The sequence below is a fragment of the Crocuta crocuta genome, unplaced genomic scaffold (genome assembly GCF_008692635.1).
Source record: "Crocuta crocuta isolate KB4526 unplaced genomic scaffold, BGI_CrCroc_1.0 scaffold270, whole genome shotgun sequence".
NCBI lineage: Eukaryota > Metazoa > Chordata > Mammalia > Carnivora > Hyaenidae > Crocuta > Crocuta crocuta.
Window position 1 is genome coordinate 286,679 of NW_027527569.1, and position 27,387 is coordinate 314,065.

Sequence of the window (27,387 nt, forward strand, 5' to 3'; positions counted from 1 at the left end):
TAATTAATCTCTCTTTTGGGCACCACTAATGATAATTAGCTCTTCATTCTAGCAACGGTTCATACCATTAGAAACCATCTTTTATTAGAGCTGAAATTTGTGGGGTTTTGTTTTGGTTTAGCTTCCAATCACTGGCTTTAATTCTGTCTTTGATTAATTCAGAATAAGTAATTCATATTAGTCTAAGTAGTGTTGAGATACTTAGATACCAGGTTATGCATAAATAATTTCTTCTTTAGGTTAAGTATTCAAATTTTTTTCTTCTTTTTCTCATATGGCATAATTCCTGATAGCCTTCCTCAGGATATGCTCCTTTGTCCATGTCCCTTATTGGTATAATTGGGAAATTTCATAGGAGAATTGCAGATAAAATGAAATAACATGTCAATATCTGGGATCTGACAAAACTTTTTCTTTCAAATTTTCTTAAGAATTCAAAGTGGTGATGTTCTCAATTTCACCTGTGTTCACTAGAATAGGCCCTCTTAAAAACCGCAAACTTCATTTGTTTGTAATTTATTAAAATTTCTCTGTTCTCTTTTTTGGGCTCAGAAAATAAAGTTATACAGCAGAGGTATTTTTTCTCAATGTAAGATTATTACCTTATATTTCTAGTGAGGAATTGCTGGATAAAAATTTGTATTAGTTAGGATAGAGGCTAAGTTGTAACAAAGAAGATTCCAAAAATACAATGGCTTGAATATAAGAGAGTTTCTCTCTCTCTCTCTCTCTCTCTCTCTCTCTCTCTCAGAAAACAGTCTAAGCAGCAGGGCAGTTCTGCCTCATGAAACCTTTCAGAGATGGAGACTTCCTCCTTCTCATTCTTGTTTAGACACTGCCCTCATCTTCGTGATCAAAAATACCCTATGCCATTGCCCAAATCTTTTTTGCAGCCTAAAGGAAAGAGAGCAGCAGTTCAGGATCAGCAACTTGATTTTATTGGAACTGACCTGGGGGCACCTGGGTGGCTCAGTTAGTTAAGCGCCCAACTTTGGCTCAGGTCATGATCTCTCCCTTCATGGGTTCGAGCCTCGCAGTGGGCTCTGTACTGACAGCTCAGAGCCTGGAGCCTGCTTCAGATTCTGTGTCTCCCTCTCTCTCTGCCCCTCCCCCAATTGTTCTCTCTCTCTCTCTTTCTCAAAAATAAATAAACATTAAAAAAAAATAAATTGGAACTGACCTAGAAGTTGTATATATGAATTTTGCTCTATTTCCTTAAGGAAGAGTCCAGTAGCCAAGTTAGACTGGACTTGGTACCAGGGGGTTGGGAAATGTGTTCCCAACTGTGAAGCCATGTACCCAGCTTCAGCAATTTTACTGTGAAAAGAATCAAGGATTAAAATTTGGTCTATGTTAGTCTCTCTCTGCTACAGAGATTATATTCTTTTTTTATAATTTTATTATTTATTTATTTATTTTATCGATCTTAAAATATTTTTCAAAATTGCTCTACAGAAGGTTTATTAACTGAGTCTATTCAAAATGTTAGTAACCGCATTAATCTGTAATGTAAACAAATAAAAAATTTCAACTGCATGAAACCATTAATAAGATCAACATCAACAGGTTTGGGACATAATTGACTTAGTAAGCAAACATCTCAATTTATAGAAACAGAAATGTGTAGGAATTTGCATGCTGGCCGCAAGCATTTACAGTGTCATGGGCTTTAGTGAGTATAATTTACATTAAAGATAGGGAGTCAAACTTTATCTTGCAGGTTGTTAAATGGAGTTAGTTAACATAGTTTATTTTTTATCCTACCTTTTCTGTGGCAGTTGTTACTATGCTCTGAATACCATCTCACCAAACATCCACTCAAGCTATAATCTAGTAATATTACAGTGAAAAAAATAATTCCCATTTCTCAGGGATGCTGGTATTTTTTCAAGTGAATATTGTTTGCATTTGGAGAGTCATTTGCTAATTTTTCACTGTTATATCGAAAACACTGTTTGCAGAGAAGAGAAAATGATTAAGGGGAAACCAAAATTTGTATTGGTGTAGTGATTTTTGAAGACATCAAAATAGATGATGATACACATTAATACAGTAACTGAAGCCTCATCTTTCATTCCTTCGATTCCTTCGATTCCAATCATAAGCAAAGAAAGCTTGTGATTCTCATTTCCAATGTGCTGCATTCTGTTCTCAAGCTATTTTCTATTCATATTCATTTTTAAAAGTTTTGCTTCAGAATAGCCTCATTGAACTGCATAAATCTGAGGTAGGGCAACCACTCAGAATTTCAAATGTGGCCCCACTCTTAAACTTGAGATGGCCAGCCCACAGCCCTTCACTAGAACGTGCTCTAGGAGAGTTCTGTACTGGGTACAGTCAGTGGGAAGGAAAGAGTCTCTGACCTTCAGTGTCTTACCCTTTAGTTTGTGAGGATAAAATATACTCTAAAAGCAACCATTTACCGGGGCGCCTGGGTGGCTTAGTCGGTTAAGCGTCCAACTTTCGTTTAGGTCATGATCTCGCGGTTCGTGGGTTCGAGCCCCGCGTCGGGCTCTGTGCTGACTGCCAGCTCAGAGCCTGGAGCCTGTTTCAGTCTGTGACTCCCTCTGTCTTTGACTCTCCCCTGCTCACGCTCTCTCTCTGTCTCTCTCCTAGAAATAAATAAAAAGAAATAAAAAATAAATAAAAGCAACCATTTACCAAGCCTAAGTTTTAAAATAAGCCTTGAGTCATTCCTTTTCCTCACTCCAGCATCCAGTTAATCATAAATTTTCATGTTCTAACGTCTCATCCCCACAGCATTCCAGCTTGTTCTGCTTTCTGGGGCTTCTCTCCCTCCAATCCACTCGCACTGAGAAAGAGTCCTTCCACTCTTCATCTTACTTTGGAACATATATAGCAAAATTTATTGATAAATAACTTGTCACATAGTTATGTCACATAGGTAACATAAAACACAGATGTAAAGTCAGATGATGATTTAGTCTACATGCATGTAATCTATCTGTGAATCAGTCAGTACAACATCCTGCCTCCCATTTCCTAGTTTTTATGGAGCATGCTTACTCTGTGCCCTTCATGAAAGACTAAATGTCCAGGATTGAAATCTGATGTCATCCCCATTCTCTGTTTAAAACCTTTCAGTGTGCCTTTAATATTGTTAAAGTCCACACTCACATGGCTCTTGAAATTTTTGATGTGGTGTTGCCTTGCCCTCTGGGTTTATATCTAATCATTACTCTTGTCATGTGCTGAAGGCTGCCATTTTAAACTAGTTTTGTTACCCACACTTTACACCCTCTCATGCTTCCAGGCTTTTGTGCCTGTTGTTTCTTCCCTGGAAATAACATCCCTTTCACTTTTCTTGTAAATTCCTCCTTTGTAAATTCCATGGCCCCAATCTGAGAACTAGCGTTCTCTCTCTTAAATGCTCCCATAAAAACCTGTAACACTTTTACCATAGCTCTAATAGAATTTTATTGCTGTTGCCAACTTATGTGTTCAGATTCCCATGGAAACTCAGAGTCCTTGAACACAGGGACTATATGTTTTTGTCCTTTTATGTCAACTGGCTAGTATAGTATTTAACACATAGCAAATATACAATCATTATTTGCTGACTTGAAACTCATAAAGAAACAATCTATGGTTTGGATGAAATGTATCTGTGACAAATGAAGAAAAAAATGAAGGTTTTACTGTTTGTTAAGTACTTACTTTATACCAGATATTGGTGATAACACAGTGAATGTAATAAAATTCCTGTCATTTGAGAGTTAAGTTTAGTGGTTTATTTCCTTTTTCTTTTCTCCATAAATCTTACTTAACTGTCACATTTGTTATTATTACCTTTTTAGAAAATGCTTGGGAGAGCCCCAAATTTTAACCCAAGTCATCCTGTAAAAAACACATAGAGTTAGAAAAGACTGGAATTTATTACTGAAATAGCATTTCCATGAATCCAGTAAAGGAAATAGGTTGACCTTCCAAAAGACATACATAGCATGGGAGGGAATGCAGAAAGACTTATTTCAGATAAAAATGAGTATTAGATTGGCTGGAGCAAAGAAAATCTGAGGGGTAAGTACAAGATATGAGGTCTGAGGATTGTGCATAGAATCTGAGCATTGGAAAAGGATTTGGAGAAATGAAGATCTGAATGATTAAGCTTTGAGTAAGTAGGAGATACATTATCCTAGTAGGTTGAGCTACAAAAATAATGTAGTAGATGATTTACCAAGAAGATATTTCATGAGTATTTTTTAAACATCTGGGTTATATAGAAATATATAACGAGAAGGTTTAAATTATAATGAAAATTTGGAAATGCATTACAACATCTCCAACAATCTGTAATGAAGACAGAACATTTCAGAGCCTCGTAATTTTAGTCCTTAACATATTAAATGCCCATGCTGCCATGAAGAACTTTGGCCTTTACTAGTTTGGTTTAAAAGCTTCAAAATGATCACAGTCTCGAACTTTGTGAGATTTTTTTTTTAATATTTTGAACATGAGAAAATTTTAACATATACATCAGAACTGTTGTCTTTATATATTTGAAAGATATCCGAAGAGGATGATAACGCCCTGGTCTACATCCTTACAGAAAACAAAATGAAATGTGCCTCCACTGTGTGAAAATGAGTGAAGAAGTCCTCACTTAAAAGGGAGCCGGGAAGCCCTGAAGGGAACCTGCGCACACGACCACTAGTTGCCTCCCGCACGTTCAGCGGGAAGAGGGAAGGTTTCCTCCCAGCCCAGCAGCAGCAGGGCGCCGGTGCCTGGAATCAATGAGAAGCCGCAGCCTCTTCGAACTCTTATTTTCCTCCAAAGGACTTCTGTTGTAAACAGCCCCTCCCAACTGCCCCATCCCGCTTTTGTTTTCTAAAAAAGAATACTTCTGTTTTCTAGATTCGTGCTTCGCCATAGTGGGTTTGTCCTCGTTAGGGCTGAGAGAGCGTCTGTGCTGTGTGAATGGAGGTCTGTCTTTGGATTCCCCAGGAGAAGATTTACCTGGGTGTCCTGCCCAGAATAAAGAGCCGGGAGGAAAGGAGCAAGCGCAAAGCAGGTTATTAAAGCAAAAGTACACTGTCTAGGTGGGAGAGCAGGCAGTGGGCAGGTTCCAGGAGGTGGAACCGGTCTCCGGGTTGATTTGAGATTGGATATTATCGGGTTTTTCTGGGCTGGGAAAAGCGAAGAATACCGAGGGGTGGTCTCTACTGGGGGCCGCTTCCAGTCTTTTGGGGGAACTCGTCTCACAGGTGGGTGGGGGAGTTTTTGACTCTACTAGGTTTGTACGGAACTGTCAGGGCAGCCTGTCTCCGTTTGGCAGGGCTGTTCTCGCAACGCTAATGAATTGAAATGAAGGCAGGGGTTACCCTGGGGGAGAAGTGGAGAGGAGAGCCGGCTCTGACCCTGTGACTCTTGGTTTGTCAACCCCAAGGTCTTGCAAGCCCCAAGGTCAGGATGTTGAGCTCCTGGGTTTATAATAAGTAGCTTTTTAAAAAAAGGTTTATTTATTTTGAGAGAGCCAACATGAGTCAGGGAGGGGCAGAGACAGAGGGGGAGAGATGCTGTCAGTACAGAGCCCATCTAGGGGATCCATCTCCTGAAGGGTGAGATCGGGACCTGAACCCAAATCAAGAGTCTGACGCTTAGCGGACTGAGACACCCAGGAGCCCCTCCCACTTTTAAAAACGTCACTGCCATTGCCTCCAGCACCTGCCTTTCTTATTCCCCTTTAAGAATTTAGGACTCTGCCTCAGGGTATTCTTTCTAGTGTTCTTGCCTAGCCTCTGCTGACCATCCCGAACTGCAATTACTCTGTCATTACTGAATAAAACTCCTTTTGCTGACATAATAACTGGCTATTTTAGTTTTTAAGGTTGACAAGTGAAACAACAGATTTGAGATCATTAAACACATTTACTTGGATTCTCAAAGAAGTAGTGTAATATTCTAACATACTTTAAAAAGTAAGGTAAATGTTCTAATATAGAGACTATATAAATATAATATATAAATATGTAATATATGAAAATGCTTTTTATAGTCCTATCCTTTCAAGACAGGATAGTTCAAGGGCAATAATCATTTTCCAAGAAAAATTATTTAATGTTTATTTCCCATTTGAGGGACCATCCTAGCTCCCTCCAAGAAAACTGAACATTCTTGGAGTTTGATTAATAAAGTAATTGATGACTCCTTAAAGGATCAGCTTTGAACATTAGCTATATGGAGAGCACCACTTTAAAAGAGGCCACACTGCTTAACTAGTGATAACTTTTTTTTCAGAAGGATATTTAAAATAGACTCTTCCAGATTCCTGGAATTTTTTACTTTGAGATGTACATTTTAATTTAGTCCACCGAGAATCTTTCTAAGACAGGAGGAAAGGAAAGAGGAGAAAAGAGAGTAGAAATGAAAAAAGAATGGATAAATAAGAGGAAAGTGGACTGGGTCACAGTAAAAGAAGCAAAAATAGGGGGGTGATACAAATTTGAAGAGAGAGGATTTGGGGGCGCCTGGGTGGCTCAGTCGGTTAAGCGACCGACTTCGGCTCAGGTCATGATCTCACGGTTTGTGGGTTCAAGCCCCGTGTCGGGCTCTGTGCTGACAGCTAGCTCAGAGTCTAGAGCCTGTTTCAGATTCTGTCTCCCTCTCTCTCTGACCCTTCCCTGCTCACGCTGTATCTCTCTTTCTCTCTCAGAAATAAATAAAAACATTGAAAAAGAAAAGAGAGGATTTGAAGGAATACAAAATGCAATGTGACTGACAAGAGACCTCAAGTTTCTTTGAGTAACTTAGAGTACATCAGTGGTTTTCAGAAGGTCTCTTACCAGAAGCATCAGTGGCACCTGGAACTTGTTAGATATGCAGATTCTTGGGTCCCACCCAGAACATCTGATTCAGAACCAGGGGGATACAGCACAGCATCTGCATTTTAACATGCCTTGGGGGGGGGATGATGGTGGTGCTGATACACACTCAGTTTGAGTACCACTTTTATTTCTTACTCATGTAACTGTTTATTGAAGAAATTCACCTGGTGACTGTCAAGAGTTCAAGACTCAAACTTAATATGATCCTTCGGCTCTACCTGTCCTTACCTCTACTTAGTTGTTTCTAATCAGCTCCAATTAGACCCTGATTCTGCTTTTCTGAGAGGTGCTCCCTTATCTGGGGTTCTGAGAGCAACTATTGTGTTCATTCACCTTCTTGGCCAAATCCAAAGTAGTGGGGATTATGCTTGGTCTGTTTCATGGTTTTATAGCTTTAACAGCCCACTACCTGTTCATGCCATTTGTGGGGCCTGAATGTTATTTAAATGTCAACATAGCCGAATTTTATTTGTTTCTTTTCATCCAGGCTTGTGGATTCATAGGCAATATAATTTCTTAAAAAAATTTCTTACCTGGTCTGATTAGATATTTGATTTATAGGCTTCTAAGCTATTCTATATGCTGTTGTGCCAGTAACTACACCCAAATTCTTTACTAAGCATAGTTCTTAGGACTATTACTTTTTTTGGGGGGGGTGCTTATTTTACTTACATTTCTCTCTCTGAGGTAATAGGTGGCTACTTCGGGGCTATCTGATACAATGTGTTTAAGGCAGAGAAGTATTAGTATGAATTTTGCTACATGGCTGAGTTTTAGTGTGGTTTCGTTGCTCAAAACCTTTCTTAGTCTTATACTGTCTGGGGTATAAAAGCTGTTTGCTTGCTTGTTTGCTTTTTTAAATTATTATTATTTATTTATTTATTTCTAGGAGAGAGAGAGAGACAGCGTGAGCAGGGGAGGGTCAGAGAGAGAGGGAGTCACAGACTGAAACAGGCTCCAGGCTCTGAGCTGGCAGTCAGCACAGAGCCTGACGCGGGGCTCGAACCCACGAACCGCGAGATCATGACCTAAGCGAAGTCGGTCGCTTAACCGACTAAGCCACCCAGGCGCCCCTGTTTGTTTGCTTTTTAACTTGCAAATTGTTCATTGTTTGCCCGAGGTTATCTCCTTCTGTATTGCTACTACAGGCCAGTAAAAATCACTGGTAGAAAACCTAGTGTTTTGTTTTCCAGCCTCTTCCTCCAGAGCTACAGGCACATGGTTTCCTACCATATTAACGCAGGTGGCATTTTTGCCAAGTGTTTTACCACAGCGTAGTGTGGCTCTCCAGGTTTCTCGCTTCTGTAGCAGTTTTCTTGCCAATAGCCACCTGATCAATAATAAGTCAGTGCAACCACATCTCAATTCAAGGTACCAATTTCTGCACAAATTAAAGTAAGGTTAGTTTATGTAAAAATAATCCCTATTTTTGGTGGGGAAAAGAAACTCTATTTTTGTTACATACAGTTCAATGCTGGTATCCACAAAGTGTTCAAGGACTCAGCCACCTTTCATCGATGGTTTTGAATCCACCCTCCTTCTTGTCCTCTGAGTTTTGTACATTCAGCCAGTGAGTGGGGAAAAAAGAGCAGAGAATGACATCACGACTCCTATGGGCCAGACCTGGAAGTAGCGTTTTTCACTTCGGGAACTCAGTCAAAATGCTGCACCCAACTTCCAGAGGGGCTGAGGGGTGTTCTTATGTTGTGAGCTCAACAGGTAAGGAAATAGTTTTGTTTTGTGGTGGAAGATATTTCAGGTTCTGCCACATGAAAGAGAAATGACAAGCAATAGGAAAGGAGAGTGTGGAAGAGCAATTAGGAGGAGAAAAACCTGTTGAGAGATGAATAGAAGATGTAAAGAGAAAGGAAAGTTTGGAATGAGAATTTGTCATTTAATCATTAGGATTATGGTCGATACACAATGTGTCTTTATTTCCTTCCTTTATATATAAAAAAAACAACAACTTAGGTTTTACGAGGTTGATATTTTACCTAATTTCACACAGCCAAGAAAGGTTATTCTTAAATTTAGATATGTAAATATCTGAAAAGAAAGTCCATGATCTTTCCACTGGAAGGAAGACACACACAACACATGCACACCTGTTAATATCCAATAGCTTGTTATACCCAATGAAGTCAAATGATATTTGGCATTATACTCAGAACTTCATCATTCTTCCTGCAGTATTTCTTTATGGGAGATCTAGCAGGCATAGTGTGCTTAACAGTTGGTAACAATTCGATTAGTTAAGAAAATATGGTTAACTAATTTCACTTGAGTATAAATTGGTGCAAGTACATCACCAATAATCAAGACTTTCATTAAGGATTAAAATAGTAAAATGCTTTTAAATTGAAGAGATTTGCCCTTTGAGTCTGCATGTCTACATGTTTTTACATTGCTCATTCAATAAAAACACACAACATTTTATTTAATTACTCTCATTTGTCTCCAAAAGCAAATATTTACAAACTGTGTGAATTCCTCAAACACCCCATAGCTTTTAATATGAACTAAGAAAGCAAGCATCAGACTGATGGTTTCTGTTTAAAAAGATATAAATGTATGAATAAATATAAATGATTAGTTTTTATTATTACGCTAGAACAGAAAGAAATGAATTCACTTATTTCAAACAAACTTTTTTTCTCTAAAACCTTTATCTGAGAGCCATGGGTGATCTGGATGTGAAGGAAACTATCTTTATTTTGTCCTTTAAAGAATGAATATGTTCCCAAACCACCATGTAAACAAGGCTTTTATATCACTTGTGTATATTATTGTCCTATCTAAAATTTTAAGCCTCTTAACAGGCCATATATTTTCCCATATAAACAAAAATCCAGAATTCTATATTTTCAACATACTCTGGTGATTGCAGGGAAACTCATCTCTTGGATGTATGCCACTCAGACCACATTCTTTTGGAGGGGCTATTCATCAATCTTCTCATTCTGGAAAAGAGAACCTTATTGTAGTCCTAATATAGATCCACCTTTATGTGCATAGCTCTGAAAATTACCAAAATGTTCTATTTTAATTTTGGGAGACATCAAAGCATTAAAAGATAAACCAAGGCATATTAACAATTCTGTTCAAATTGGGCAATACCAAATCGGAAGTGTTTAGGAGTGGTTGCTGAGAGGAGCTAGAGGGAAAGACACCTGGAGAATGTTCAGAAAGAGGGAAAGGAAATGATCTGATTGGCTACAGCTTAACTCCCAATTAGTTGTTTGTGATTGGTTGCCCTTAACATTTGATATTGTAAACTTGAGCATTTACAGACTTAGAGTTTTGTTTGCTTACATAGGCTGCCATGACATTAAAGCCACTGAAGTCTAATGGCTTCCTTGATTAATTAATTTAACCATACAATTAAAAATATTCAGTTGAGAAGGTTAATGGAATGAATTCTTATTTATAGATGAATAAGATTAAATGTATATATATTATAAACAGTGAGTACTGTTTATGTAAATATACACTTTAAGTGTGGTCCTGCCAGCTTGCTATCCTCCCACCAGATTAAATTACTTAAGTGTGAATTCATCCAGATCTGAGACTAGACACTACATAGCCCATAGGCTCGTTTCAGAAGCCTGTGCTAGATTGCCCACATTACTCATGGAGGAAGACTAGATTTGTCACTTCTTTGTCTTCGGTTTTGTATTCTAAAAGCAGAGAATTGTTATTTGTTCCTTCTGTAAATGACCAAGTGCATGCTTGAGAATGAGTCTTCATTAATTATTTTTCTAGAGTTTTTTCTATTTCATTTTCTATTAGCTATGACACAGACTGTGTAATGTGGAAACTTAAGGAATCAGGGACTTTGCTACAATGGTCTGTTTTGCAAATTTCTATAAAAGTTGCCAGTGAATCCTGTTAAAGGTTCTTCTCCCTTATGATCTTATCAGTGTGAGAATTTATTAAAACACTGAATTATTTGTTGACAAGAAAGACTTCTAGAACTCTTAGTCTTTACCCACTATTCAACAAAACATTATTTTGTATTCATTTTCTCTATTACATTAATGCTCTGCTCTGTTGAGATGAATTTTTGCCCTTTAAATCTTTCTTGCTCAGATAGCTGAGTGTTGCTAAAAGATAAACTGAGGCATATTAAAAATTTTAAAGTTTATTTGAGAAAAAAATTGGTTTGACTTGGGCAACACCAAACTAGAAGTGGTCAGGAGCATTCCTTCACAGAGACTTTTATAGAGAAAAGATGGATGCAAAGTAAGGAAACTATTGCTTGGCTCTAGCTTAAAGTCTACCTAGCTGTTTGAGATTGGTTGTCCTTATAGCATTTTGGTTTCAAAACCCTGAGGCATTTATATGATTAGATTTAGGTTTGCTTGTGTAGGCCACCATGGTATTAGAGTAACATCAGTCTAATAATGGCCTCTTTATTTAATTACTTTTATAGTGTATTGTTAACCTTAAAAATAAAACAGCCAGTTACTTTACCAGCAAAATGGATTCATTTGGGAATAATAAAAAAATTACAATTCAGGACCTGCAAACTATGGCAAAACCATAGCAGGTCTGGAGAACAAAGAAGAGGAATGCTATTTTGTAGAGGAAAAGGGGAAGTTGGGAGGGACTCTTACAAAGAGTTCATTGGAGTAAACTGGGTCAAAGAGTAGTGGCTTTTCATTGGCTGAATTGTGACAGTCTCTCAATTGGATGGCCTGTTGCTGGGCAAGGAGAAAATCTTTCAAACTCCTTGCTGGAGGAGTAAAGCATAGGCTTCTTCATGTTGGGAATGACAACTACATCTCTTCTCTTTGGGATCTGAGACTGAATACGAGTGGTAGTGTGTGAGAGCCCCCCCTTCTGGCCTCCAAGCTCTATTTTAATGAGTTTTCCTTTATTCAGTTTCACAATTTAAATTTAAAGGAATCTCAGAGACTTTGTTACTGCCCTTTGTGTGGAGGAGGAAATAAAGAAAATCTCAGAATCATGTGACTTGCTGAGGGCTAATCTGCTCTTCAAAGCCAATGAAGGCACTGGAACACAGACTTGTGGTTCTAATTTCCTGAAGATTTTTTTTTCTCACTAATTCTTGCTGACTATTCAGTATCCTTCTCTTAAATAGGTAAATGGAGATGTTTGGATGTTTTTTCTATATTCTACTTAAGTGAATTCAAGGTACACATAGGATAATTAAAAGGGCCTGTAATTTAATTGATAATGTAAATAATTTTCAAAAACCTAGGTTTATGGTACTATAGAGTCAGTAGAGTCATACAACAGTTTGTGCAATTTATACATACATACATATATATATATATGTATACGTATATAGTGATTTATAGGCAACTTTTGGAAGGAAAGTCACTGTAGTTATAGGATTAGTGACTGAAGAAGGCGGTGAAAGCAGGTGAATATGACGTACTAAGTGAATTTACAGCAACACATATTATCAGGGAATTGGAATTGGGTTCTTATTCCATTAGAGCATAGAAATATTGAAAAGAGTTAAAAACATAATTTAGAAATACTCAGGGATGCCTTGGTGGCTCAGTTGGTTAAGGATCTGACTTCAGCTCAGGTCATGATCTCTCAGTTCATGAGATTGACCCCCCATATCAGGCTCTGCGCTGACAGCTCAGAGCCTGGAGCCTGCTTTGGATTCTGTGTCTCCCTCTCTCTTCTGTCCCCTGATCATACTCTGATTCTCTCTCAAAAATAAATAAACATTAAAAACAAATAAAAATAAACAGAAATAGAAATACTTGGTATTTTAAAATAAAGAATATAGCATAACTTTAATGAGATAAAATCTTTATAATAAATACTTTTAAAAGAAGGTAGCTGTAAAATTTTCTAACCAAGAGGAAGATAAATATATTTTAAAGTAAGAACAAAAGAGTATAATTTGGGGAGTATAAAATGTTAGCTTTTCTCCAACTGTGCAGAGAAATGAGAAGAAAATGCTCATTGTGATATATAAGTAGTAGTTCTCAATTTTTAAAAATGGAATTAGTCGAAAAGAAGGAAGATAATTTCCTAGGGGTTTTTAATGTAACTCTTAGAACTTTATAGACTCTTTATAGAAAATGACCTTTTTCATTGACAGTTAATTATAAAAGTACCAATTTATAAAACAATGTGTTTTTTTCTATTGATTTTTGAAAGGAACATGAATATCAGTGTAATGGGTTATTAGTCAATTGTTGGTATTAAGAACTAGCTATTAACTCTGAAGTAGAGGCTAAACATATTATTCAAACAATCCTCTCAATAGAATTTTTGTTTGGGGTTCCCAAATGAGGTAACTTTATGTGAATGTCTCAGTACCAACTTAATCATGTTTCACTTTGAAAATAGTGTCTTAATAAATGTCCGTATACCTTAGACTGAATAATACACTTTAGTGAATAATCTTGTGAAATATTTCTAACTGTTGTAACACTAAATTCAGTTCAGTATTCAGTGATTCTCTTTTTTATTCTTGATCCTCAAAAGACAATATGAAATCTAAAGTAAAAGTCAATTAGAAAGTTCGGAAATTCGAGGAGAGGTATTTATAACTGTTGAAATATTAGCTAATTTCTAACCAAATATAAAGTAAGAAAATGAAATAGTTGTGTTATGAATTATAGACAATAGACACTTCTGTGAAAAAGACAAAGCCAGAACACTGTTATCAGAGAAACTGAGTGGCTATGCATAAAATGTAAAAGAGAAACAGTTTTTACATGTCAGGCAAGTAAACGATCAAAACTCCAAATTTTTTTTATCATAGAAAAATATATACAATTATTCAGCAATCTAAAGGTACCACTTGTGAGTAAAACACCAAATAAATATTATTTCCATACAGCTTTGAATATGCACAAAGATAATATATATATATATGGGATTTCCAAGGTGTTTCAGTGATCTATTCCAGTTGTGAGCTACCACTACAGCCTAAAGATGTCAGAATCAATTTTTCAGAAGCTGATTGTCTGGGTAATCTATTTCCATGTGTTTTTGTGGTTTTTTGCTTCTGAAGTCATTTGTCTATTTTTTGCTAACTTCTCCATTTCAGTTGTTTTTAAACAGTGACCTACAGAATGATTTTCGGTCATGTTCAAGTGATTGAAATGGGAGTTTATACAATAAACAATGATTTAAAGCAATAATTTTTAAAATAATTTTAAAAGAATAATGGTTTGTGTTTCTAAAAAATTAAAATTTCTGTTTAGTTTGATAAGCAGTCTGAGGTTTTTAATACTCCATTTAATACTTTTGTCCACCTTAGAGGTTACTATTTTTACCAAAATTACTGTACTTTTAATGGGATAGACTTTTGCACAAAAAGCTATCCAGGCCATCAATTATAGGTAAAATGAGCATGTCAAAGAAGAGAGGAGACATGTGCACTCTGAATTATTGGTTCAAGTTCATTGCCCATTTTCCATAGGAGTATTAACACCATCTTGTTTCTAAGAGATTTGGACAGACCATGACCCTTTGATAATATGGTGTAATAATTAGATACATAGGTCTGAGCCAGATGGTATGAGTTCAAATTCCAACTCCACCATTTATTTACTGAAAAACATGGACCAGTTTTATTCACACTGTCTCGCTTTCCTCATCTGTAAACTGAGGACAGTAGTATTACCTATCTCTTATTATAGTTAGCAAAGTTAAACACTTAATACATGTAAAACACTTAGAAACTCTCTGTTCTTCAATTTCCTCTTCTATGAAATATAAACACTTTTATACATGTAAAGTGATCTAAATGGTTGGCATCTGGTCACTGCTACGTAACTACAAGTGTTATTATTATTTTTACTTTATTATGATTCTAACAATGTCCCATGTATAATAACCCTCTATTATTACTATATTTTGGAAGCAATTGGATTTATGGTGTTTTGTAAAGTTTTTAATGTTTTTTAAAATTTTTAAATGTTTATTTATGTTTGAGAGAGAGACAGACAGACAGACAATGTGAGTAGGGGAAAGGCAGAGAGGGAGACACAAAATCCAACACAGGCTCCAGGCTCTGAGCTCTGAGCTGTCAGCACAGAACCTGACATGGGGCTCAAACTCACGAACTGTGAGAGCATTACCTGAGCTGAAGTCGGATGCTTAACCGACTGAGTCACCCAGGCATCCCATAAAAATTTGAAGCTTTATGCAATGGTAACATTTTATAGACCAAAGTATTCTAGTCATCCCATTGCATTCTTTAAATGATTGTCTTAATCTGCTTGGGCTGCCATAACAAAATACCATAGATTGGGTGGTTTAAACAACAGACCTTGATTTCTGTTGTGTTGGAGGCTGGGAAGTCCAAAATTAAGGTGCTGGCAGATTCATTTGCTAGTGAAGGACTTCTGATCTTAGATCGCTGCCTTTTGGCTGTGCCCTTACATGGAAGAGAGGGCAGGAGAGCTCAGACCTCTTCTTCTAAGGCTACTAGTCCCATCATGGGGGCCCTACCCTCAGCACCTCATCTAAACCTAATTACTTCCCAAAGTCCCCACCTCCAAAAATAATGTCACATTTGCGATATATGAATATGAAATTGAGGGCGTTGGGAACACAAACTTTGAGTACATAACAATAACTTTCTCATTTGAATCTCATTGTATCTTATAAGATTGATGTTTTGTTATCCCATGTCACATGGGAGGAAACTACTGTTCTCCAAACCATATCTGGAAAATTGTTTTAACTTTCTATATTGGACTTGAGATTCATCATTGTTAATTTTATAGGTACATTTATAAAGCTCCAGTAACATCTTTATATGTGTGTATTATTTGATTTTATTTCTATAGTTTGAGAGAGAAATGATGATTAAAATAATAACACAAAGGTCATTATATTTATCATGTTTTACTTTTACCAAAAAAAATTTGTAAAATTATAAACAGAAAAACCTAATGTTATAGTTAAGGTTCTTCTTATTATTTTATCAGAATGAGCACACTTTATTTAGGACACACCCTTCATTTGAGTGCGTATATAATTCCTGTTTCAAACTTCAACCATAGTTTATTGATTAATCTTGTTGAGTTACTTTGTTACTGAATTCAACTTATAGAAAATATTTCTAGTCTGTTAATATCCAAACATTTTATCAAAATGTTTCATTGTAGGAGAATACTCTCATATATCATTGGCGTTTATAAAGATACATATCAGCAGTATGTTTTGCTTTCTCTCTGATTCTGTTTCGAAAAAAGGGAGAGAGGTGTGTGGGTCTAGCTGGCTGTGATCACGGAACTGAGCACATATAAACCCCTCCATGGTGGGTTAACAAGGTTCTGAGGACTGAGCTGTGACAGCAAAATGAAGACTTGTTCTGTTTTGTTCTGTTTTCATACTCCAGGTATATGTAGTCAGGAAGTGGAGTTGTTTTCTTTTTTCTTCACCTTGCTAGTTCCAGATATTCTGTTCTACTCTATTTTATCAAAACTTCACCATTCTCTTGATATTCGTGACCATGTTGGACTCGTTAATCTCTTCCCTTTCTCCATGAATTTTCCTTCATTCAGTAAAGTCTTTAATTTTTAACTCAAATCCCTTTCTCAAACCCATTCTTACTGTCATTCTTGATGATGTTAACACCATGAGGAAGACCCTTTGTCTACGTTGGCATCCCAGTCCCTCCAATGATATTTTATCCCAATCTTCTTCTGCTACTTGCTAAAATGGTCTCTTAGCTATTGCTATTCCTAGAAGCTCTGAAAGTGTGATTTCAAACATCTCACTTTCCATCCCACCACCTGCATCCTCCGATTCCACTGATACGATTCCTCATAGTGAAGCTGCTGATCCACTAACCCCATAATTTACTTCCTAACTAACATTCCTCTTCGCAGCTCATTCCACTCTTTGGTCAGTTTATATTCTGTGGTCTATTTGGCCCTTGCAAAAGCCCTATCAGCCTTTGAGTTCCGAGGTTCTCCACCAGAAATAGTCTAACTCTTGTTGAATCCAGTCATCCAACTTATTCCTGTTTGTAAATAGCTGAACTTTGTACAGAAAAATCACATCATCAGGATACCTGGTTTTGCTTTAAAGTCATAATAACAAAACTTGGATATTTATGTAACACTGGCACAAAATTCTACAATGCATTCCTAGTAAGCTTCAAGTCTCTCTCTCCCAGATCTGTGTTCCATAAAGTGTTTTCCAGAAACTGTTACTCCTTTGTAAACTATTAGTGGTCCATGACAAGTGTATTTTAACCGTTGAGAGTAAGGATTTGCAAACTGTTAGAGTAATTTCAAGGAGTAAGTTTAAGTCTCCTGAATCTAATGTTAAAAATATTTTGTTTGTATTTTGCCTTTTTAATATTTCATTTTTATTTATTTTATAAAAGCATTTGTCTATGGTGGGTGAGAAATTAAAAGTAAATCGGGGCACCTGTGTGGCTCAGTTGGTTAAGCATCCGACTTCGGCTCAGGTCAGATCTCATGGTTCATGGGTTCAAGCCCAGCATCAGGCTCTGTGCTGACAGCTCAGAGCCTGGAGCCTGTTTCAGATTCTGTGTCTTCCTCTCTCTCTGCCCCTCCCCCACTCATGCTCTGTCTCTCTCTGTCTCAAAAAAATAAATAAATAAACTATAAAAAAAATTAAAAAAAAAGAAATTAAAAGTAAATGGCCTATCGCTTTGGAAAATTTGAAAAACCCTATCCTGGAGGATTATTTCATACTTTCTCTCTTCTAAAACTTACCTCTACCCTCCCCACTGTCTTGCAGATGATACAGCTGTCCTATACTTCACCAAAAAAAGAAAATAGAAGCAATTGAAAGGGATTTTCCTTATCTCCCATCACCATGTTGAGAGTTGCACCAGCATCTGCCCTGTTGCTGCCCTCCCTGTTCAGGATCCCCCCCAGGATCCTACCCCTCCCCGCCCCGTCACCTGTGCTTCAGAGCCCCTCCTTCTTTCTTAGATTTTCAGAGATTTGCTCCTCCTGGTTTCCCTTTCCTCACCAGCATGATCTCTTTCTCTGTATAATTTCCATTAATCCTGTAAACATGCTGTAGTGTCTCTCATCTTGAAAAGAAAAGAAAATGAAAGACAAGAGAAAAAAGGCAAATAGGTAGATCCGAGTTCAATATTCCCACAAGGTCCTGCTCCATTTCTACACTTGCTTTTCACAGCAAAAGTTCTCAAAAAGAATATTGGAAAGCTGATGACCCTAGTCTAGAGAGACTTCCTAACTCTGGCGAAATTGGGAGGGGGGCACCCCAGATTCCAGCTTCTCATTGTAATGTCTTACCTGTCCTGTGTTAGTATGTGAGTTCCCCATAAATCAAAGGGAGATTTGGTCATTGTTTATCTGATGGTGCAGAGAGAATGATAGGCCTCATTTGTCCACACTTTTTATCAAATGCCACGCTATTCATAGACCTCTCAAAGCAGCAGACCAGGGCAGGCAGCAGGGGCTTTTTTGTCTTCTCTCTGGTGACCCCAAATAAGTGTGAGTCAAGCTGAGGGCTCACTGCTGATTAGGGAGTTCCTCACTTTTTCAGGCAGAGTGAGTCTCAGCAGGTATTTCTCTGAACACTGCTTGGCTTTATTGACTATTTCATATTCACTCCTCTATCTCCAGCTGGGACAAGCTTTCACATATTAAGAACTCAGAAATATTTCTCAATGAATATATCCTCCAAAGGAAGGTTGGTCATAGAACATTTTATGGAAAAAATGCTCATTAAGGTGTCTACTGCATTCTAAAATTAAATGTTTGCAAATCCTGTGTAATCCACAATCATGAATAATGTGATGTTTGATGAGAGGACAACCTAGAAAACACTGATGAAAATTCTCAGGGGAAAAATAAATCTCTGGTAGGGCTAAAGAGGAAGCTATTATAGTGTTAAAGTAGATAAATACTTTACTCCCTTACATTAGTAATCATTTTTAGATATCGTTCAGTGATTCTTTATTATTTTAATATTTTAAGATAATCTGCTTCTAATTGTGCAGAATAAAAGTATATTCTGGCCTTAACAGAAAAATCATTTTGAAATAAATGAACCTTCAGTGAAAATTGCAATATGAATATTGAGATTTTTTGGCTAACTTTTTACTTAAATTGGATCATTTTTATTGATCTTCTAAATAGCTATCTATATGAAAACCTACTTTTGCTTAACATTATCTTTCTGTCAAAGGATATGAATTCTTTATGCTGCTCAATAGTTTTTTAATAGACAAATTCTAAGTGATTTTGTTTTACTCGTCAATGACTTTATAGCATGAAAACACAACACTTAAGAGATGCAACAAGGGGCGCCTGGGTGGCTCAGTTGGTTAAGCGTCTGATTTCCCCTCAGGTCATGATCTCACAGTTCATGGGTTCGAGTCCCACGTCAGGTTCTGTGCTGACAGCTAGCTCATAGCCTGGAGCCTGCTTCAGATTCTATATCTCCCTATCTGACCCTCCACTGCTCATGCGCTCTCTCTCTCTCTCACAAATAAATTAAAAAAAAAAAAAAAACATTAAAAAAAGATGCAACCATCACACTCTATAGATTTTAGGTGGTCTTTCATCCCTGGTTCCTTGAGTTAGATAATTATAAAAATGTGCTACTCAATAGTTATGTAATAAACTTTTAGAGTACTAAACCAAAGTGAAACTTCCATTTCATCATTAGTGTCAATATATAAATGCACTTTTATTGCTGGTTGCAAGTTTTTGTGAGTTCTGATGGTGATCATCTATTATTTGCTATGTCAAATAAAACTCACAACCATTCCAACTCTAGCCATGTGTTTGTGAGAGTGCTGCCAGGCACTCACTGCAGCTCTCCCAGCCATCCTTTGATCAGCAACAAGTGAATATTTGATCCATGGAATGGCAATAAGAGCCCTTCATTAGAATTTTCCAACTTGGTACCAAAGTGAACCACATCCATTTTCTTGTGGTAAGCTGATCAAAGAGGACATGAAGGCAACATATAGCAAGAAACAGAGATGAGAGTTGAAGATGGAGTCCAGTTTGCCCTGAATTCCTTGGTTTCAGTGTCTTGAACTTTATCCCTTCTTTTCCCACAATACTCAAAGAACAAGTAAATTTTCCTTTCAGTTTTTCTTCAAATTTCAAGGAGTTAGAAATGAGTTTTGACCTTGAATATGAAATGATCCCTAATGCTGTCTGATTCTAATTTTATTCTCTAACTACATACATCTCAGAGAAGAGAAGGGTGTTTACACTGATTAGTTTAGTCTTTTTGAATCAACATGTTGGTGGCTGAGTTGGTGCCAATGCCATCTGTCCTTGAAGAGGGGCTTATTCCTTTGAAGTAACCACTGGCAGAAATTTGTTCAGAAGCAATGATGAGGGTAAACAATGAAGCTAACTCATAAAATATCTGTGAGAAACAAGTAAGTCTTAGTGACATTTTCAACGAAATTTAGAACTTAGTACAAAACTTAGAAGATGGACCCCTTTACATGGGGGATGGTCACCTGAATAAGTGCTATGAAGTTACTGTCAACAGTCTAAATGTAAAAACTAATTTGTGGCTGAAAGCATCCTTTTTATGGTAAGAAACTGAAAATTTCAAGTTCTATAGAGAGGAAGTAAAGATATAGTGCTGCATTGATTTGTTTTGTACAGTAGACTTACTGTAAAGTGAAAAATAGTAAAATTGAGATCACACTTTTTTACTTATAATTAGATATTAAGACTATTTCAGTTTATGCTTAGCAGGACTATTTTTCTGCATAGAAGCTTGAAATGTTATAATGGTATTGATGAGTTATACGGTCCTATTTCACAAATCCATCCTTATTCTTCAAAAAGAGCCATAGTAACAACCTAACTGTAGTCACACTCAATTTCACTTTTTTGTTTAGCTTGATTAGTCTGAAAGATGTTAAGAACTTAGCACTCTACCAACTGTTTTGGTGTATTAAAAATAATCTATAAAATGCTCTTGCCCTCAAGGATCTTTAGTAAGGATTTAAAGCTAATTCCCAGGGAAATGATAAAGTTAATTAAATGACGCTTCTTATAAGTACAATAAAATTTTCTGAAAAATCAGTTTTGGAGTGAAACTGATCTATCCCTGGGGATAGGAAGACTTGATGTTGAGGAAACTAAGGTCTGGAAGGGATAATGAAGATCGCTCTGGTCAGAGAAAAGACCCAAAGTTTTCAATGTACACAAATGGAATGGGATATTATGTGGAGGAGACTGTGTGGATATTAACTTGAGTGAATCTGTTTAGAATTAATTAAGTTCCTACGTATTTTGCCACCATGGAAAACCTTCTGTACATATTTTCATCAACTTTGAAGGGTCTATATATGAGGGTCTTATGTATTTATAAACAAAACAAACAATTCTTGAAAGTGTATGCTTTGATAGTGCTATGGGAATACCTCAGAGACAACCGTTTGGAGGCAACTTCAAGAGAAAAAGAAAGAGAAAGGCAATGTCATGGATAGATCCAAAAGTCCACTTGGAGGTAGAAAGGGAGACATAAGCTCTCTCAAAAGCAACTGAGAAAGGCTGGGGCACCAAAAAACGGAGAGATATCTTTGAGAGCCCTTGACACTGCAGTTGAATGAGAGGCTGACATGGTTACCAATCATGAGAGAAAAGTTCTTTCATAATCAGCTAAGAAAAATATTTAGTGGGAAGAGTACTTGGCTGCCAATTAGAAGAAAAACACCAAATGTATTAAGATGTTATGGAAGAGGAAAACCATCTCAAATATATAAGCCTCAATTTGATTATACTATAGTCTAATGTTGATTTAATGACTAAAATATCTTACTAAATAAAATTCTAAAATGGAAGGATAAATCTAAAGCCATATGCTTTTCTTTATTTTTTAAATTTTATTTTGTTTTATTTCAAAGAGAGCACAAGCAGGGAAGGTGGGGGGATGGAGAGAGGGAGAGAGAGATGGGGTGTGGGGGGAGAGAGAGAGAGAAAGAGAGAGAATGAGAATGAGAATCTGATGCAGGCTCCATGCTAAGTGCAGAGCCCAATGCAGGGCTTGATCCCACAACCCTGGAATGCTTAACTGACTGAGCCACCCAGGCACTCCAAGCTATATACTTTTCTAGTTGTCAAGTATCACTGGAGAAAATTATTAAAATTCCAGAGTTTCTGAGATGGCTACAGATGCAGCAATATTCCATTTCTAAATATATCAGACATGTATTTTGAGACACCACACTACTGTGAAATCAAATGATGTTATTAATTTTTCTGTACCTTTATTTTACTGACCTCTTTATTCAGAAGAAAACCTAACCCTACCCTACCAACGCAAACATGCCTTTGATTGTCAGCATCCATCCCTGCTTCAACCTGCTCCAATGTCTGCTGAATCCCATTCACCAGTCATTAGACCCCTGCTCTTTACTCTATGTTTTTCTTTCCATAACTGGAAAGCCTTTCTGGCCCATCTTACAGCAAGTGGAGTAGGACAAGCTGCTTTTAGATCCTCTTCCACACCTTTGTAGACCTCTGATAGTTTGGGGATGGGTATTCAAGATGTATATCTGATTAGAAATACTTTACCACCGTTTCAACTCCACTGATGCTACTCACATTAACACTGAGTGTTCCATGAGATTATATCACTCTGAGAGCCATGTAGCAAGTCGGACACAAACGCCCTTTGTTCTCTGAACCCTAAACATATCAGCTTCTCCTGGCCTTTCCTATTGAAGTTTCAATATTAAGAATTAACAGCAACAGGGTTGTTTGCTTTTCTAGGAAACAACCACCACTGACTCATTTTGTGGCCTTCCTATTTCAAAAGAATAGAACAGCTCCATGGAAATTGCCACTTACTAACACCCCTTGCATCTAGGTAGGGACATGTGACTGATTCCTGTAGAAAAGTAAATGGGAGACATTTATTTTCTTTCCAGACCCTTAAGGCCGTAAAGGAACAAGTGTTCAATCTCAACACTTTCTTCCCCCTTCTCTTGGTCAGATGCCAACACTCATACTGATATTAAAACACCTATCTTACAAAGACAAATCCTCTATCAGCCCAGTATCCATGAATGACTACAGAGAGCATTGCTGCTCCTAAAGGCACCATCAGCTATCAACCTTGATTGTACTCTTGTACAGTCAAGAAATACCTTGATCGAATGATAAACTTCTGTGGACTTAAAGCTACATAAATTTGGAGTTTGTTATAGCAGCGAGAATTACTGAAATGAATACACTTATTTTTAGAGAGTTCTACTTAAGTCCTACTGCTTTTAGTGTTTTTCTCTTCATATTTAAAACCAAGGGTCAAAAATGTAACAAGTAAAACGACTTTTCTGCTTTAACCGGAAAAGTCTGTGGCTTGCACAGACTAAATATAGTTTGCCATTCAAGACTATTTTCTTTGGTGTAACTCTGAAGAACATATTTAAAATTGTTTTAATGTTTTATTTATTTCTGAGAGAGAGAGAGAGAGACAGCATGAGCAGGGGAGGGTCAGAGAGAGAGGGAGGTACAGAATCTGAAGCCGGCTCCAGGCTCTGAGCTGTCTGCACAGAGCCCGATGCAGGGCTTGAACCCACGAACCTTGAGATCGTGACCTGAGCCAAAGTCGGATGCTTAACCGACTGAGCCACCGAGGCGCCCCATGAAGAACATATTTTAAAACATAAATCCAATATATTTTCCATAGCTATATCAACCCTCCTCCTAAGGACCAGATTTATAGGAAGGTGTTATTGCTTTCTAAATGGTAAAGGAAAGGAATAGTAGGGGAAAAGTTGTATGGGGGTAGAGTTTGAGAGAGAAGCTGAAGTTAATTATCTGGTCCTCAGTTATTATAAAACAGCACTGAGGATGGTCATTGTGTTTTCTATTGGAAACTTATGAGTACAGTCTTTCAATCCCTACATAGCTGCATAGGAGTGGTCCTAGGCATGGAGCATTTCCTTTAAGAAAGATCAAGAGCCTTTCCAGCCTAGGCTAGACATTTCTCTTTGGAATCATCTTTCTCTGGTCTGGGCCTGATGTGTGCTTTTCTGCTTGGCTTAAGTGTGTGCTGATACGGTTGCTATCTCTGTTATGATGGGGGGGAAAGGGGCCATTTAGGTGCAGGACAAGAAGGATACATGCTTCTCCTTACATCAGCTATGAATGAGATCTGCTGTCCATGGGGCACTGATGCTCACTATTAAAGTTGATTTTGCTCTGCCTTTTCTCTATGCAAGAAAAGTGGTGTCCCAACCATGGCCTGTGTGAGTCATGTCTGTCTTGGTGATCTCAACACTAACAAACTATGCAGTGGTTTAACATCCTGGGATTACTGCTCCTGGGGGTAAGCACCAGATGTCACTTTCTCAACATTTTCAAGTGAGGGCAATGAAGCACATTCTGTTTTCTCCCTGTGATATAACTAATTCTCTTGAACTACCTCCCTCCCCCCACCAAATGTTTGCAGTTCCTAGCAAGCACCAGTGCCACCATGATTAATAAGTCTCAAAGGCAGATAATGGTATTTCCAAATGCTAATACTCACTGCATTGTTCCTAAGGTGATCAACTTATATAGCATGCTCCAGGATATGTAAAGAACAGTAAGAATTTTTTCTATATGTGTCCTAGTGAGAAAAAAAAGATTAAAAAAATATGTAAAACACTTAATCACAGGTCAGAATTGGTTCAGCCATTGAAAGCTAATGCAATACATAGTGGTACCATAGGTTGAAGAGCATGGAATAATAAAACCAAAGCAGTGTTTTAGAAATAAAAATATACTTTATTCTAATTTAGCCTGCAGTCCTGGACTACCTTCTGTATCACTAATTTAGCTGTTGATTATAGTTCCTGGATGTTGCACTGGGCTGGCTGTCATTTTGGTGGAAGATGACAACATTTTTAGAAAAAGCATAGTAGCGCAACATTAAGTTAGCACTTTAGACATATGACTTCATTAAAGAATTGACTATTCTCTCTATATATGTCAATATGCTCATTTGCAAAATCAAGTAAATACAATCTTCCAGAATCTATTGTCTCACAGTGTAATTAAGGCCTTAAATTCTATAAAAAAAATCAATTCTGTGTGCAAACAGACATAAAGATCTTTCAGATGCTTTGATTTATGACCCTGTGCAACCTGACTAGATCCGATTAACTACAAACTCAAGGATCATAATAATCTTTATGGCCCTTTATCAATTTGTCTATTGAGTGAATTCATTCAGTTGTTTTAAAAAATGTATTGAGTCCCCATAATATGCCAAACTCTTCCCAAAGCTGAAGAAACAGCCACAATAAGACAAGTCATGTGAGGTATTTGTCCTCCTGGAACTCACTTTCTGGTATAGACATAGAGACAGATAATGAACAGTAACAATAGCACTAATTAAGATAATGTTGGATTGTTGCCAGGGCTATGAAGAAAACGAAAGTTAGGCAAAAGAGAATGTGGTCCTGGGTGAGTTGGGTGATCAGGAGAGCCTTCTCTGAGGAGCTTATTTTTGAAATCAGAGTTTAATAACAAGCAGCTGTGTGAAAATCTAGTTCAGAGCATTTCTGGTTGAAGAAAAGGCGAGAATTAAGAAACTAAAACAGGATTGAGGTTGGACATGTCTAAGGAAATAAAATAAAGATAACTGTATCATGGTGAGTCAGAAGTACAGTGACAAGGAGGGAAGAATTTCAGGATCCAGGAAGGAGGCAGGATTTAAATGATAAAGGGCCTTGTGAGCCATATTAAAGGGTTTGGATTTTATTCTATTACAAAAGGAAACCATGGGAAGTTTAAGCAGAGGGGAAAAAAAGGTCTAAGCTGATCTGGTTTACATTTTATGAGATCACTTAGGCTATTGTGTGGATAATGGACTACAGGGAGGGACACAGGAAGAAGTTTGGAAATTATCACAGTAAGTCAATAAAGAGATTATGGTGGCAAAACTAGAGTATCAGCATTGCAAATGAAAAAAAGTAGATGGATTCAGGAGAGATTTTAGATGTAGAATTATCAAACTACTTTTGATAATTATAGGATTATATAGAATTTTAGGATTCTATTGATTGGATGGATATGAGGAAAAGGGAAAAATCAAGAAGGACTTTTTAGTTATTGGTTTAAGCCACTGAATGGCTTTTCATTCACTGAAATGATTTTTCATTTACTGAGATACAGCTGACTGAGTAGGAAAGGATCTAGAAGTTCTATAAATCTAATGTAAACATTTACATGATTACTGGATATCCATGCAGAGGAGTCAGGTATGCAGCTGGTTTTTGTATTCTGGAGCTCAACATAGAGGTTGGGGAGCAAGATACTCATGTAGAAATAACAGGAATAAAAATGAGATGTAAAGTCATGGGACGAGATGAGAGGAAAGTTAGAGGTGAACACAGATACACTCCAACATTTATAGCTAATACAAAAGAGATGTAGTGAGCAAAGTGACTAGAGAGAGTAATGATTGTGACAGTTGAGTGTGGTGTCAAGGAAGCAGAGAAAAGGGAGCACTTCAAGAAAGAGGGCATGAGCAACTAGTCAACTGTATTATATGCGGTTAAGGGATGGAGTAAGAAAAGGGTAGACTTAGATGACCTGGGTTATCAAGAGCAAGATCTATGAGAGAAAGAATTGATAACCTGGATTTAATGAAAACAAACAAACAACAAACAAACAAAAAAAACCCCTTTCCTCTGTGAGACACTGTCAAGAGAATGAAAAGACAAGTAACAGGCTGGGAGAAAATATTTGCTAAAGACATTTGATAAGGGACTCTTATCCAGAATAAAAACCTTTTAAAACTCAGCAATAAGAATCTGATTTAAAAATGGGCCAAAGACCTTAACAGACACCTCATCAAAGAAGACATAACAATGACAAATAAGCACATGAGAAGATATCCACATCATATGTTATGAGTGAAATGGAAATTAAACAACAATGAGATGCCACTACAATACCTATTAGAATGGTCAGAATCTGGAACAAGAACAGCAGGGAAATGCCGGTGCTAAAAAGAAATAAACTACCAAGTCACGAAAACACATGGAGAATCTCAAATGCATCTCTTGTGAAAGAAGCCAGTCTGAAAAGTCTACCTACTGTATGATTCCAACGTGTGATATTCTGAAAAAAGCAAAACTGTGGAGATAGCAAAGAGATTGGTGGTTGCTGGGGGTTGGAGGGAGAGGGATGACTAGACAGAACACAGAAGATCTTTNCGTGTGATATTCTGAAAAAAGCAAAACTGCGGAGATAGCAAAGAGATCGGTGGTTGCTGGGGGTTGGAGGGAGAGGGATGACTAGACAGAACACAGATCTTTAGCACAGTGATAATATACCCTGTGGTACGATAGTGGTGGATACACCATTATATATTTGTCTAGACCCATAGAATATACAACACCAAGAATAAACCATAATATAAACTATGTAAACTATGGCCTTTGGGTGATTATGATGTGTCAGTGTTGGTTCATTCATCATAAATATACCTTTCTGGCGTGAGATGTTCATAATAGGAACGGTCATACGTGTGTGGGAATAGGATGTATATGGGAAACCATTCAATGTTCCCCCCAACTTTGCTGTGAACCTAACATTGTCTA